Source organism: Carcharodon carcharias, chromosome 12 (assembly GCF_017639515.1).
Source record: "Carcharodon carcharias isolate sCarCar2 chromosome 12, sCarCar2.pri, whole genome shotgun sequence".
Classification (NCBI taxonomy): domain Eukaryota; kingdom Metazoa; phylum Chordata; class Chondrichthyes; order Lamniformes; family Lamnidae; genus Carcharodon; species Carcharodon carcharias.
Genome location: NC_054478.1, coordinates 150,103,522 through 150,116,936, shown reverse-complemented (window position 1 = coordinate 150,116,936; position 13,415 = coordinate 150,103,522). Strand labels below are relative to the sequence as shown.

The 13,415-nt window shown below is 45.0% G+C and overlaps 1 protein-coding gene across 1 annotated transcript in view; it reads left to right on the top strand.

The window, feature by feature from the left end:
• Positions 1–13,415, top strand: part of LOC121284926 (SH3 domain-binding protein 4-like) — a 78,733-nt gene that overhangs the window by 15,884 nt on the left and 49,434 nt on the right. The gene's annotated exons all lie outside the window — the stretch shown is intronic.

Below are 13,415 nucleotides of genomic sequence, written 5' to 3'. Positions count from 1 at the left end.
GAAGGAAGGGCTTACTCACTGGAGTCAGCATGAATTGGGATCTGGGGACCTGAGGCGGTTGGAGGGGGGCCGGCGGGGATGGGGGGGTGGCGGGGGGCGGGGGGGGGGTGGGGGTTGGGGGAGGGATGGAGGGTGGGGGGGGGGAAGAGCAATTTTCCTCTTTTTAATCACTACATTTCTGGATTATTGCACACTCCTGTTATGTTACAAAGGAAACCTAGTAATTATAAAACTGCAGCTTATTACATTTTCCACTCATTTCACTTGTAAAATAGGTCGCTGTCTACGGATTTGATGAGTGCAATTTTAGGCCTGTCTTTTATTTCCCTTGGTGCATTAGAGATGTGTTATTTTATTTCCTCACTTCTCTCCCGAAAATAGGATCTCTTTGCTGTTTGCCCTCCGGTATATCCACAGGCGACCACCATGCAAGTGTGAATCTCAACATTCACCACCACCACCAGGTTATTCGAGTGAACGACTCTCACTTGACCTGCATCCGCTTCAAATCCGACATGGATCACTGAATAAGGATCAGGAGCAGTAACACGGCTTGAGTTTTTAAACATATTGTTCTCAATATCAGGGGCACTGAGGCCAATTGTAGAGCCCCAGCATGCTGCTGTAGCTGGGATACACTGCCCACCGGTGAAGAAGTGAACCTGGACTGTTGTATAAACCAATTAATTCATTCGAGGAGAGTCGTGCATTACCAACAAACACCGCTAGAAAAATCGGGATGGGGGGGTGGTGGTGGTTGGGAAGCGTGTTAAATGTCAGAAAAATGACAATTTGTAACAGCTGTCGGTGAGTTTTAAAGGGATAATCCAATCTCCTGGTTCTTGAGACATTTTCAAATGCGTTTTATTTTGTTCGTGTTTCTTGATGTTGAAGGAACCAGCTAAATGAAGGGTGCTTTGAGTTTACTGCTGCTCCCTTTGTTCCTGAGCAAATAAATGCAAGCAACTTTCCTCTAAAGGGGACAGAGCCTGAGTCAGCAGTTCTTTCAGTTTCTAAGGCAACTGTTGCTGAAGTTAAACTTTGGATTCCAGTGTTTGAAAACATTTCCTTCATGCAGTTTTGTAATGCTATTTTAGAATGGCATGGGCAGCTGCAAAACCTTGGAACAGCACTTGGCTGAGTGCTGGTTGCACCTCTTAGCTTTGAGGCACGGGAGAAAGCTACATACCTAATAGCTTGAGTGTGAGAGGTAGCACAGAGTGGATAAAATAAGGTCTGTCTTTCAGATTTTACTGGTAAGTCATATAATTTGTAGGGGAAACGATACAGCACTTTGGTTAGATACTTTCAACTGCACTGTGCTCTGGCCAACAGTTTTGTTTCAGTAAAATCATAAATCTATTGACCTCTGCCTTGAATGTACTCGATGACTGAGCACTTACAGCTGTCTGGGGTAGAGAATTCCAAAGATTCACCACTCTTGAGTGAAGACATTTCTCCTCGGCTTGGTCCTAAATAGCCGGCGTCTTATGAGACTGTGATCCAGGTGTTCTAGATATCCCAGCCAGAGGAAACGGCCTCCCGGTGTCAACCCAGTCTTGCCACATATAAGATTTTATGTTTCTATCAGATCACCTCTTTTAAACTCCGTAGGTCTGGTCTGCTCAGTTTTTCCTCTTAGAACAGTCCTCACATTCCTGGAACCAGTCCAGTGAACCTTTTGTGGCATTGCTTCTTGGGCAAGAAGGTCCTTCCTTGGATAAGGAGACCAGTACTCCAGGTGTGGCCTCACCGATTTCCTGTACTGTGTATTAAGGCTTCTTGATTCACTCAGCACCTCCCACTTGTTTTACAGGGACTCTATCACTGCGTCTAATCAGGGGGAAGCCTGGGGTAAGTTGTACAGTTGCAATGACCAGTCAAATGGGAGTTTGTTGGAAGTAATTGAGCTTTTGTAAAGTGACAAATGAAGTTCGGATGTTTTATTTTCAAACCCCACTTCCTGCTTAGATCATCATTGGCTCAGACTGATACAGTCCTTGGCTAACACATTTATCAGTGAACACACAGAACATTGGAAGCCTGTTTCAGTACGTTATCCCAGTGTTGGCTCTCCATTGACCAAATCAAATATACACAGTGGTGTGCCTCCCTATCAGCTCCCTATCATAACTGAGTAGTGGTTGGTTGATTTGATCCTCTTGCCTCAGAGATCACCCCTCCTGGGCTCACTTTCAGCTCAATCTTTGCTTTATATCAACATGGTACCATTCCTTCAACTGTCAACGTAGTTTGAAACGGAACAAAAACAAAAAATGCTGGAAAAACTCAGCAGGCCTGACAGCATCTGTGGAGAGAGAGAGAGACAGAGATAACGTTTTGAGTCCATATGACTCTTCTTCAGATCTAAAGGGTGGTAGAGATGTGGAATATATACTGTTTAAGGGGGGGTGGGGTGGGACAGGTGAAGCTGGATAGGAGGTCAGTGATAGGTGGAGGCAAAGGAGAGATTGCAAAAATATAGGAAAAATATTTGATAAAAGGGGATCAAAAAATCATTGAGTTCAACAACTTCAGATCATGAGCTCTCTCCTCCATCCTCACCCCCCTTTCCGATCCCCTTTCTTCAAATATTTTTAATTTTTCCCCCCTATTTCTATTAATATTTTTAAAATTTATTTCCATTCGTTGTTTTATCCCCACCTTTTAGCCTATTTCGATCTTTTCTCCCACAGCGTCCCCACCCCACCCCCAATTGGGCCATCTGTCACTGGCTCACCCTGCTTTCTACCCTTAATGTCACCGTTAGCACCTCCTTTAGCCAGTATCACCACCATCAACACCTCTTCTACTTTCTGTTTATGACATTTTTCCCAACTCCCCTGTGCCTCCACTTATCACTGGCCCTCTACCCAGCTTCACCTGTCCCACCCTGCTTAAACAGTATATATTTCACCACATACGGACTCGAAACGTTATCTCTGTCTCTCTCTTTCTCCACAGATGCTGTCAGGCCTGCTGAGTGATTTCCAGCATTTTGTCTTTATTAATTGGAAATGTACCTGTGCTGTGAGTGAATTGGTTGAGGAGTCCATAACCTGGGGCATAGATTTAGGATAGGAGGGTAAGATGGGAATTTAGGGGAAATATGATGAGGGTCTGGAACTCAAAACCTGAAAGGGTAGAGAGGCAGAAACCCTAATAAGATGTGCATTGAAGTGCTGTAACCGACAAGGCTGCGGACCAAGAGCAAAGTGGGATTAGGCTGGATGGCTCCTTGTCAGCCAGTGTGGTCACAATGGGTTGAATGTCCTCATTCTGTGTTGTAAAATTCTATGATCTCTTTAAAATGCCGTATTCCATCAGTTGAAAACTGCACGATGAAGTGCAGAAGACCTAGCTGGTTGTAATTTTAGAAGGTTTGAAAGTGCAAAGTTGTATGAAAGTGGAGTAACTCAAAAATAGGCTTTGCTTCAGCGGTGGATGGTCTTGCATGACATGGGGCTCAATTCCAGTGAGCACAATTGGGCAGTAAGTTAAATGTCACCGAGAAGCCATCACCTTAGCTGGTATGGCAATGTGGAAGATTTTGTACCTGCAAGGGTGCCTTTCTGTGGTTGGAGTAGATCTGGAGCTGCTTGGTGATGGGTCTCCAGGAAAAGGGAAAAGGCATGTCATCCCCCAGCACTGATATCTCTCACCTTAACATTATTTTCCTTTTGAAGGTCAGGAAGGTTTTGATCTGCATTTCCGCCAACTCCAGCATGATGCCACCACCAAACACATCTTCCCTTCACCCCCACTGTCGGCATTCCGTAGGGATCGTTCCCTCCGGGACACCCTGGTCCACTCCTCCATCACCCCCTACTCCCCAACCCCCACCTATGGCACCACCCCATGCCCACGCAAAAGATGTAACACCTGCCCCTTCACTTCCTCTCTCCTCACCGTCCAAGGGCCCAAACACTCCTTTCAAGTGAAGCAACATTTCACTTGCATTTCCCCCAACTTAGTCTACTGCATTCGTTGCTCCCAATGCGGTTTCCTCTACATTGGAGAGACCAAACGTAAACTGGGTGATCGTTTTGCAGAACACCTGCGGTCTGTCCGCAAGAATGACCCAGACCTCCCTGTCGCTTGCCATTTTAACACTCCACCCTGCTCTCTTGCCCACATGTCCGTCCTTGGCCTGCTGCATTGTTCCAGTGAAGCCCAACGCAAACTGGAGGAACAACACCTCATCTTCCGACTAGGCACTTTACAGCCTTCCGGACTGAATATTGAATTCAGCAACTTTAGGTCTTGACCTCCCTCCTCTATCCCCACTCCCTTCTGTTTCTTACCCCTTCCTTTTGTTTTTTTTTCCAATAAATGAAATAGATTTTTCTTTTTCCCTCCTGTTTCCATTATTATTAAATATTTTTACATCTTTTATGCTCCCCCCACCCCGACTAGAGCTATACCTTGAGTGCCCTACCATCTATTCTTAATTAGCACATTCGTTTAGATAATATCACCAATTTTGACACCTATGTGTTCTTTTGTTCTGCTGTCTGTGACATCTTTTGATGATCTGCTTCTATCACTGCTTTTGCCTACAACCACACCCCCCTCCACTTCTCTCCCCCCACCCAACCCCAACCCCCCCACCACCTTAAACCAGCTTATATTTCAACCCTTCCTGGGATTCACCTAGTTCTGTCGAAGGTTCATGAGGACTCGAAACGTCAACTCTTTTCTTCTCCGCCGATGCTGCCAGACCTGCTGAGTTTTTCCAGGTAATTCTGTTTTGGTTTTGATCTGCGTTGGGCAGCTGCATGTGACTCTGGACTGAATAAATCTCCATTGTGCTTTGAAATCTGCAGCAATAGTCACCAATGCCACTGGTGTAATTGAACTTTTTCTAAAGAAGGAAGTCTCTTGATGCACTCCCCGAACTCTCACCCTGTTGAAGGAATTGAATTCTAACCCAGTACTGCGCTCGTAAATGCTGTTGCATTCATCAATTATATAATCACCTGCTTTAGATTAACTGCTGGACAAAACATGGATTGATTTAATTGAAATTGCTTTGGAGGATTGAGTAAAAACCCAACTAGCAGCTTCATTATAGTTACTTTTGTGACTGAATATATAGGTACAAGGTGGCTGAACTGATATTTTCTTGCATTCTGTCATGTGTCTCGAGTTTGGAGCAGATTTGTACTACCATATTTGCTTACACTAAATTGTCTTGGAATTGGTTCAAATGTGAAGTATACTCCGAGATTTGGTCCTGGGTAGGTTTTGTATCAGTCTTTGGTGAGTCACCCCCACTAGGGCTATCTGTACCTTGCTTGTCCTGCTTTCTACTCTTAATTAGCACATTCATTTAGATAATATCACTACCTTCAACAACTCTTTGTTCTTTTGTCTATGACATCTTTTGGTTATCTCCACCTATCACTGGCCCTCTATCCAGCTCTACCCCCACCCCCTTAAACCAGCTTATATTTCACCCCTTGTCTAATTTTCCTTAGTGCTGTTGAAGAGTCATTCAGACACGAAACGTTAACTGTGTCCCTCTCCACAGATGCTGCCAGACCTGCTGAGTTTTTCCAGGTATTTTTGTTTTTGTTTTCGATTTCCAGCATCCGCAGTTTTTTGCTTTGATTTCAGTGAGTTTATACTGGCGGCACAAGGTCAGGTGAAGGATCTGCCACACCCTTCAATTATCAGTGTAAACAGGAAATATTTTGATTTGGTAAATGGGTTTTCTTGTCAACTGTGGGTGCTTCACTCTGAATTCCTTGCCCTATACTTGGGGTATCGCCTGGTTTGACACTCTTGAGGGAGTTGTGTGCTTGTAGTTGTAAGTGGCGTTGCAAATTGTCGGTGCTGCATCTGATTTCCTACTCCCACATCGTGACAGTATCCAGTACCCCCACCATAGCTCAAGTTCCTTTTTCGCTGCATTAAAGATTCTTCACACCACCCCCCCCCCCCCACATCATACATTTCATGCCCACCTCTCATCTCTGTGCATTTGTTCCACCCCGTGTCCTGCTTTAAAACCCTCTTTCTCTACCGCCCCAACCTTGTGCTGAATTATTCCTCTCTCACCCTCTGCACTGAACGTCTCATCCACTGTATTTACAATCACCAATTCACCTTGCACTCCCACTTCTGATTTCACCGCTGCCTCATCCTCCCAGATAAACCCTTCTAAACATCTTCACCTCCATCTTTAGCATTGTCACCTCATGTGGTCTCACGCTCTCAATCACGAGGCCATCCCTGACCACTTCCTTCTGAGCCTCACCTCTGTCCAATCTCATTTCTCTGTCCACTCTGGGGGCTGAGGTGGAGGGAAACATAGCACTTGCAGCTGTGCTTTCAGACATCCAAATGCCTCACCATTTGCGTGCATTCATGAGAAACCTATGGGCCTGTTTCTTTCACTGTGATCATCTATTGAGCTGTCTCTGCTGCTTCTCCCCATTTCTCCTTGTCCAAGAAGTCAAACCTGCCTAAGGCTCCCACTGACCAACACCCCCCCCCCCCACCCCCCACCCCCCCAAGTTGTCCTGAGCCCCTCTCTTTCTTTTATTTCTCTCCTATCTCCCCCCACCCCCCCACTTCATGCCTTCTCTCAGAATCACAGTGCAGAAGAGGCCCTTCGGCCCATCGAGTCTGCACCAACACATGAGAAACACCTGACCTACCTACCTAATCCCATTTACCAGCACTTGGCCCATAGCCTTGAATGTTATGATGATGCCAAGTACTCATCCAGGTACTTTTTAAAGGATGTGAGGCAACCCGCCTCCACCACCCTCCCAGGCAGTGCATTCCAGACCGTCACCACCCTCTGGGTAAAAAAGTTTTTCCTCACATCCCCCCTAAACCTCCTGCCCCTCACCTTGAACTTATGCCCCCTTGTGACTGACCCTTCAACTAAGGGGAACAGCTGCTCCCTATCCACCCTGTCCAAGCCCCTCATAATCTTGTACACCTCGATCAGGTCGCCCCTCAGTCTTCTCTGCTCCAACGAAAACAACCCAAGTCTATCCAACCTCTCTTCATAACTTAAATGTTTCATCCCAGTTTATTTCCACACATGAGACCCTCCTCCAGTTCCTTTGACCCCCATTCCCACTAATCTGGACCCCAAGCTAGCTAATGCTGCAAATGTCCTGTATCATCATGTACTATCCCCCATCTCAATCAAATTAACCTTTATCATTCCTCTCCTTTGTTTTTTTGAAAAAAACACACAGGATCCTTCTGCCCTTGACAGCTCCCACAGATTCCCAGCATCCCATTTCTCTCCAGTGTTCTTGTATGCTGTTGCTTCCCTTTTTGCCCCTCTTTCCCAGAATTCCACATTTAAATCTCTCCAGTTAAGTTTGCACCCTGCAGCAGCACTTCAATAGCACTAAGCAAAGTCACAAGTTGCACTGACTGTAACCATGGTATCTTTTCCCTCCCTGTCCTCTTCAACTACACATTCTTTCACATGCTTGACCACAGCATCCACCTCCACACCCTCTTTCCCATTGTCCCGCTCAGTGGGACCGCTCTTTCCATTCTAACCTATCCAATCAGAACAAGAGCGTACCTAGCACTGGGTTGTCTTCCCATCCCTACATCATTCCCTGTGGAGCCCTCCCAAGGATCAGTCCAAGAATCCCCCCAACTTCATCTGACTGCTGCCTCATTGAAACATCGTCAAGAGACATGGTGTCAGCTTCCCGATATACGCTGACAGCACCTAGCTCTACCTCTTCACCTCTGTGCTGTCAGATGACTTATTTCACAACCATTCTTGATTTAACCCCAAGTTCCTCCAGTTGAGCATTGGGGTGACTGAAGCCATCATCTTTGGCTCTGCCACCAACTGCTTGTCATTGCCACTGATTCCACACCCCTCCACAGCCGTGGCGTCACATTCCACCCTAAGTTGTGCTCCCAGCCCCTCTATCCACTCAGTTTCGAAGACTGCCTATTTCCAGCTCTACCATGGCCCATCTCCACCTGCCTCAACCCATCTGATGCTGAAAGCCTCGATGATGCTTTATCAAGCCCACACTCTAACGTTCTTTTGACCGGCCTCCCGTCTTCCAGCCTTATAAACTTCAGCTCATCCAAACCTCGCTTTCATTCTGGTAGCTGTTGACCATCAGAGGCTCCTGGTGACTCCCAATGCCTTTACTTTAAAATTCTCACCTTTGTTTTTAAATCGTTTTATGGCTTTACCCTCCCCTCCCCCTCAAATTGTCAGATTTTAATTAATATAAGTCGAGAGATAAATTAAACATGAGATGAGAGTACAGGTCAGATCAAGACAAGAAATAAAGATAAAGAGCAAATGCTACTATAGAACAGAAGCATAAAAAGACTCTTAAAAATAAAGAATGAAAGGTCTTAGTACCAATGAATTAAATTGCCTATATAGCAATGCACACAGCTTTGGAGGGGAGGTGATGGCATCAGTGGTATTGGACTAATAGGGCCCCAGGGTAATGCTCTGGAGACCCGAGTTCAAATCCCACCACGGCAGCTGGTGAAACTTGAATCCAATAAAAATCTGATGGTGACCATGCAACCATTGCCGATTCTCTTTTTTAATAAAAGATCTGGTTCGCTAATGTCATTTAAGGAAGGAAATCTGCCATCCTTACCCGGTCTGGCCTACATGTGACTCCAGACCCACAGCGATGTGGTTGACTCTTTGTAAAAAAAAAAATACATAAGTGCCCTCTGAGTGAGGGCAATTAGTGATGGGCAATAAATGCTGGCCTAGACAGCGACACCCACATCCCATGAATGAATAATAATAAAAAAATAAAACTGGGAAGCCAGCAACGAAGGAAGATAAACTGGGAAACAAGTTGCCAAACAAAGCAATAGAGCAGCAGTGGAAAATATTTAAAACGATGATCATTAGAGAAATGTATTCAGCTAAGAAACCAGAACAAACTGGCTAATAATGAGACGTCACGGATGAGTAAGTATATTGGCCTGAAGTTTCAGCTCAGCTTTCTTCATGCAATTCGCCCAAAACCAGTAAAATCAGGGCAAAGGTTTGTGGAACTTTGAGTGCAAACTGCAGTCAATGCGCACTGAGTTTCCATGTCCTTTTGCACTGGCGGTAAAAAGCATTGCGCTAGTAGCAGACCCACCTTCAAAACTCGCCCCGCTCCCGGATCCGGTTCATCACCAGGCCCGAGCTTCCATTCACTGGGCCTACGTCAGGCAGGCTCTGAAAATTAAAATGGTCCTTTTGGGTGCAAGGACACTTGTAGATACCCTTTGAATGTCATTTGCTTAACATTTACTAAGAAGCTGTGGCATCGCAACAGAACCAGCAAATAATTCTGTGTGGTTTTTTTTAAGAGTCATTTTCAGGGCTGTAATTAAATTCAGGTTACTCACAGGTGGTTGACTGGCCATCCGAATTAAAATCATAAAGCCATTTTCAGTTATATTAATCAAACCGCACCAGGTTGCCGTTCTTAAATAAAGCAGGGGAAGTATTTTGAAGCAAAACGCTTCCCAAAAAAAGCATTCTAAAATGGATTGCCTGACTGCGCTGGTTCACGGCTGATTTTACATTTGGCAGTATGCAAATGGGTTTGAGCTCAAACTCGTGGGGAAAGGAACGCTTATCAAAACGAACGAGAGCTTCACCCGGGTTTTGCTGAGTCCGTCCAAAGCGGAACCTTAAATTGAAGCCTTCGAGAAAAGGGGACACGCTAAAGACATGGACAAAAAGGAGGTGACGGTAAAAGGCATGAGGGAAAGGATTGGAAAGGAGTGAAAAAAAATCCACAGTGCGAGCAGATAAAGTGGAATGGTGATATTAAGTTATCTAGGAATGGCCAGGTATCCCACCGACACACAAAAAGATTAGGCAGTATAGAGATGGAGCCACCGCCGCGTTAACCCACAGATACGCTGAAATGGCAGAAATACTGATTAATTGCTTCAGTGTTTACCTTGGAGACCAATGCAGTCAACATGATACTAGAAAAAGAGATTGAAAAATGTTTTTGACAGGCTGGAGGAACGAGCAGATAAAGCTCTGGTCTCTGGATGGATTGCATCCACACATTTTAAAAAGTTGTTCTGAATGAGATAGCAGAGGCACATATTTTCATACAGAGATTCATCAGAAAAAGGGAATAGTGCCAAAGGATTGGAAAATAAGTAATGCTATGTTTATATTTAAGAAGGAAGGTGGAGCAAGTCCAGGGAACTATAAACTAGTTAGCTTAACAATGATGGTAGAAAATATAATGGGATCGTTACTCAAAGATACAATGTAGAGCCGTCTAGAAACTGAAAATATAATAAAGACTAGTCAGCACAGATTTCAAAAAGGGAGGTTATGTTCGCACATTGGATGTAAGGGACAGAAACAGACCATTCAGTACAACAGTCCATGATGATATTAATACTCCACATGGACCCCCTCCCACTCTTCCTCAACTAATTCTATCATTGTAATCTTCTACTCCCTTCTGCCTCATATGCTTCCCTAGATGATATTCACTTCAGCCACTCCCTGTGGTAGTGAGTTCCACATTCTCACCACTCTCTGGGTAAAGCTTCTCCTGAATTCCCTATTGGATTTATGGGTGGCTATCTTTATATTGATGGTCCCTAATTACGCTCTTCCCCACAAGAGGAAGCAGTCTCTCTGTATCCACTGTGTCCAAACCTTTCAGAATTTTAAAGACCTTGACTTGCAGCCTTCTCTTTTCAAGAAAAAGGAGACCCAGCCTATTCATCCTTTCCTGATAGGTGACCATGCAATTCTGGTATCAACTTATAATCTTTTTGGAACTTTCCCCAGTTCTGCTATATTTTTATAGTATGGTGACCAGAACTGTACACAGTGCATCTGTGTGGTCAAACAAAGGCTCAGTGCATGTTTAGCATTCTTTCACAGGATGTGAGCATTGCCGGCTAGGCCAGAATTTACTACCCATCTCTAATTGCCCCTTGAGAAGGTGGTGATGAGCTGCCTTCTTGAGCCGCTGCAGTTCATATGGTGTATGAACACCCACAGTGCTGTTAGGGAGGGAGTTCCAGGATTTTGACCCAGTGACAGTGAAGGAATGGATTCCTTGGAGGGGAACTTGCAAGTGGTGGTGTTCCCATGCATCTGCTGCCCTTGTCCTTCTAGATGGATAGGTTTTCTACTGTTCATTTCTATCCCTCTGGAAATAAACCCTGTGGCCCAGTTTCTGTTCCTCTGGTTTTATTAACCTGTGTCTGCACTTTGTGATTCCTTTGCTCCTTTATTCTATTTAGATCCTTATTTTCCAAGAAATATGTGACCTCCTTATTGCTTTTGCCAAAATGCCTCATATTGTTTTTGCCAAAATGCTTCATGTTGAAATCTCTTAGCCAATTATATGTCCATTCTACAAATTTATTCATATTTTCTTGTAATTTGTTGCAGTTAATCCTCAGTGTTGATCTCCCCCTATATTACGCTCACTGCCACCCCGCCCCCCCCCCCCTCCCCCAAATCCCGGCGCACTCAATTTGGTGTTGTCTGCAAATTTAGAAATTTGTACACTAAGATTTCACATTACGATTTGCGAAATTGGATTTGAAAAGAACAGGTAATCCTTGGCCAACCCCATTGAACTCTTTGAAGCAGTAACAGGGAGAGTAGCCAATGGTCATGTAGCAGCCGTAGTATATTTGTATTTTCAAAAAGCCTTCGATAAGTGGACTCAGGGCAGAGCCTGTCAACTCAGAGATAAGTAACAGAACGGATAGAAAGAAAGAACTTGCATCTATATCAGGCTTTTTATGACCTTGTTATGTCCAGAAGCACTGTAGAACCACCTGAGTACTTCTGAAATGTAGTTAGAATAAATAACAGAGTATAGGGGTAAAGGCTAGTTAATCAGACTGGCAAATGGTGGAATGTTACTTACCACCTGGAACTACTGCTCACAATTTGCCAAAACACTTTGGACTTGGGAGTCAGACACGTTTCCAAAATTTACAGAAGGTATCAATTTTCTTCTTTCTTTTATGGAATTTGGGCCTCACTGGCAAGGCCAGCACTTGTTGCCCATCCCTAATTGCCCTTGAACTGAGTGACTTGCTGGGCTATTTCTGAGGGCAGTTAAGAGTCAACCACATTCGCTGTGGGCCTGGAGTCACATGTAGGCCAGACCGGGTAAGGACGGCAGATTTCCCTCCCTAAAGGGCATTAGTGACCCAGACGGGTTTTTACCATAATCGATGATCATTTCATGGTGACCCATGTCCCTAGAGCATTAGCGTCGGCCTCTGGATTCCTAATCCAGTGACATTACCACTACGCCACCGTCTCCCCTTTACAGAATGACGCTAGTACACTGATAGGACGGACATCGAATTGGCAAGTGAGCTTCAACATAGACAAGCGTGAAGTGATGCACTTCAGTAGGAGGAGTAAGGAGGCTGCATACGGCTTGGAAAATGGACGTATAAATGAGGTAGAGGAGCAAGGAGAAGTAAGGATACAGATTTACAAAGCACGAAAAGTAGCCACACAAGATTGTAAAGTCTTTTGATAAAGTAAACAAAACAAGCTCGTTCCCAAGGAGAGAGAATTGAAAGGTGAATAAGTTATGTTTATAACCTGTACTGAACCTTGCTTGGATCAGATTATGCACAGTTCTGGTCTAAAAGGGATATTTTACTATATTCTTTCATGGGACGTAAACATCGCTGGCTAGGCCAGCATTTGTTGCCTATCCTTAATTGCCCCTTGAGAAGGTGGTGGTGAGCTGCTTTCTTGAACTGCTGTGGTCCCTTGTGGTCTAGGTACACCCACTGTGCTGTTAGGGAGGGAGTTCCAGGATTTTGACCCAGCGACAGTGAAGGAACGGCCGATATATTTCCAAGTCAGGATGGTGAGTGACTTGGAGGGGAACTTCCAGGTGGTGATGGTGTTCCCATGTGTCTGCTGCCTTTGTCCTTCTACATGGTAGAGGTCATGTGTTTGGAAGTTGCTGTTAAAGGTGCACTGGTGAGTTGCTGCAGTGCATCTTGTGCACACTGCTGCTATTGTGTCTCAGTGGTGGAGGGAACGAATGTTTATGATGATGGATGGGGTGCCAATCAAGTGGGCTGCTTTGTCCTGGATGGTCTTGAGCGTCTTGTATTGTTGAAGCAGCACTCATCCAGGCAAGTGGGAAGTATTCCATCACACTTCTGACTTGTGCCTTGTAGATGGTGGACAGGCTTTGGGGAGATGGGAGGTGAGTTACTCGCTGCAGGATTCCCAGCCTCTGACCTCTTTGTAGCCACAGTATTTATGTGGCTGATTTAGTTCCATTTCTGGTCAATGATAACGCTCAAAATGTTGAGTAGTGGGGGATTCAGTGATGGTAGTGCCATTGAATGTCATGGGGAGATGGTTAGATTCTCTCTTGTTGGAGATGGTTATTGCCCAGGCA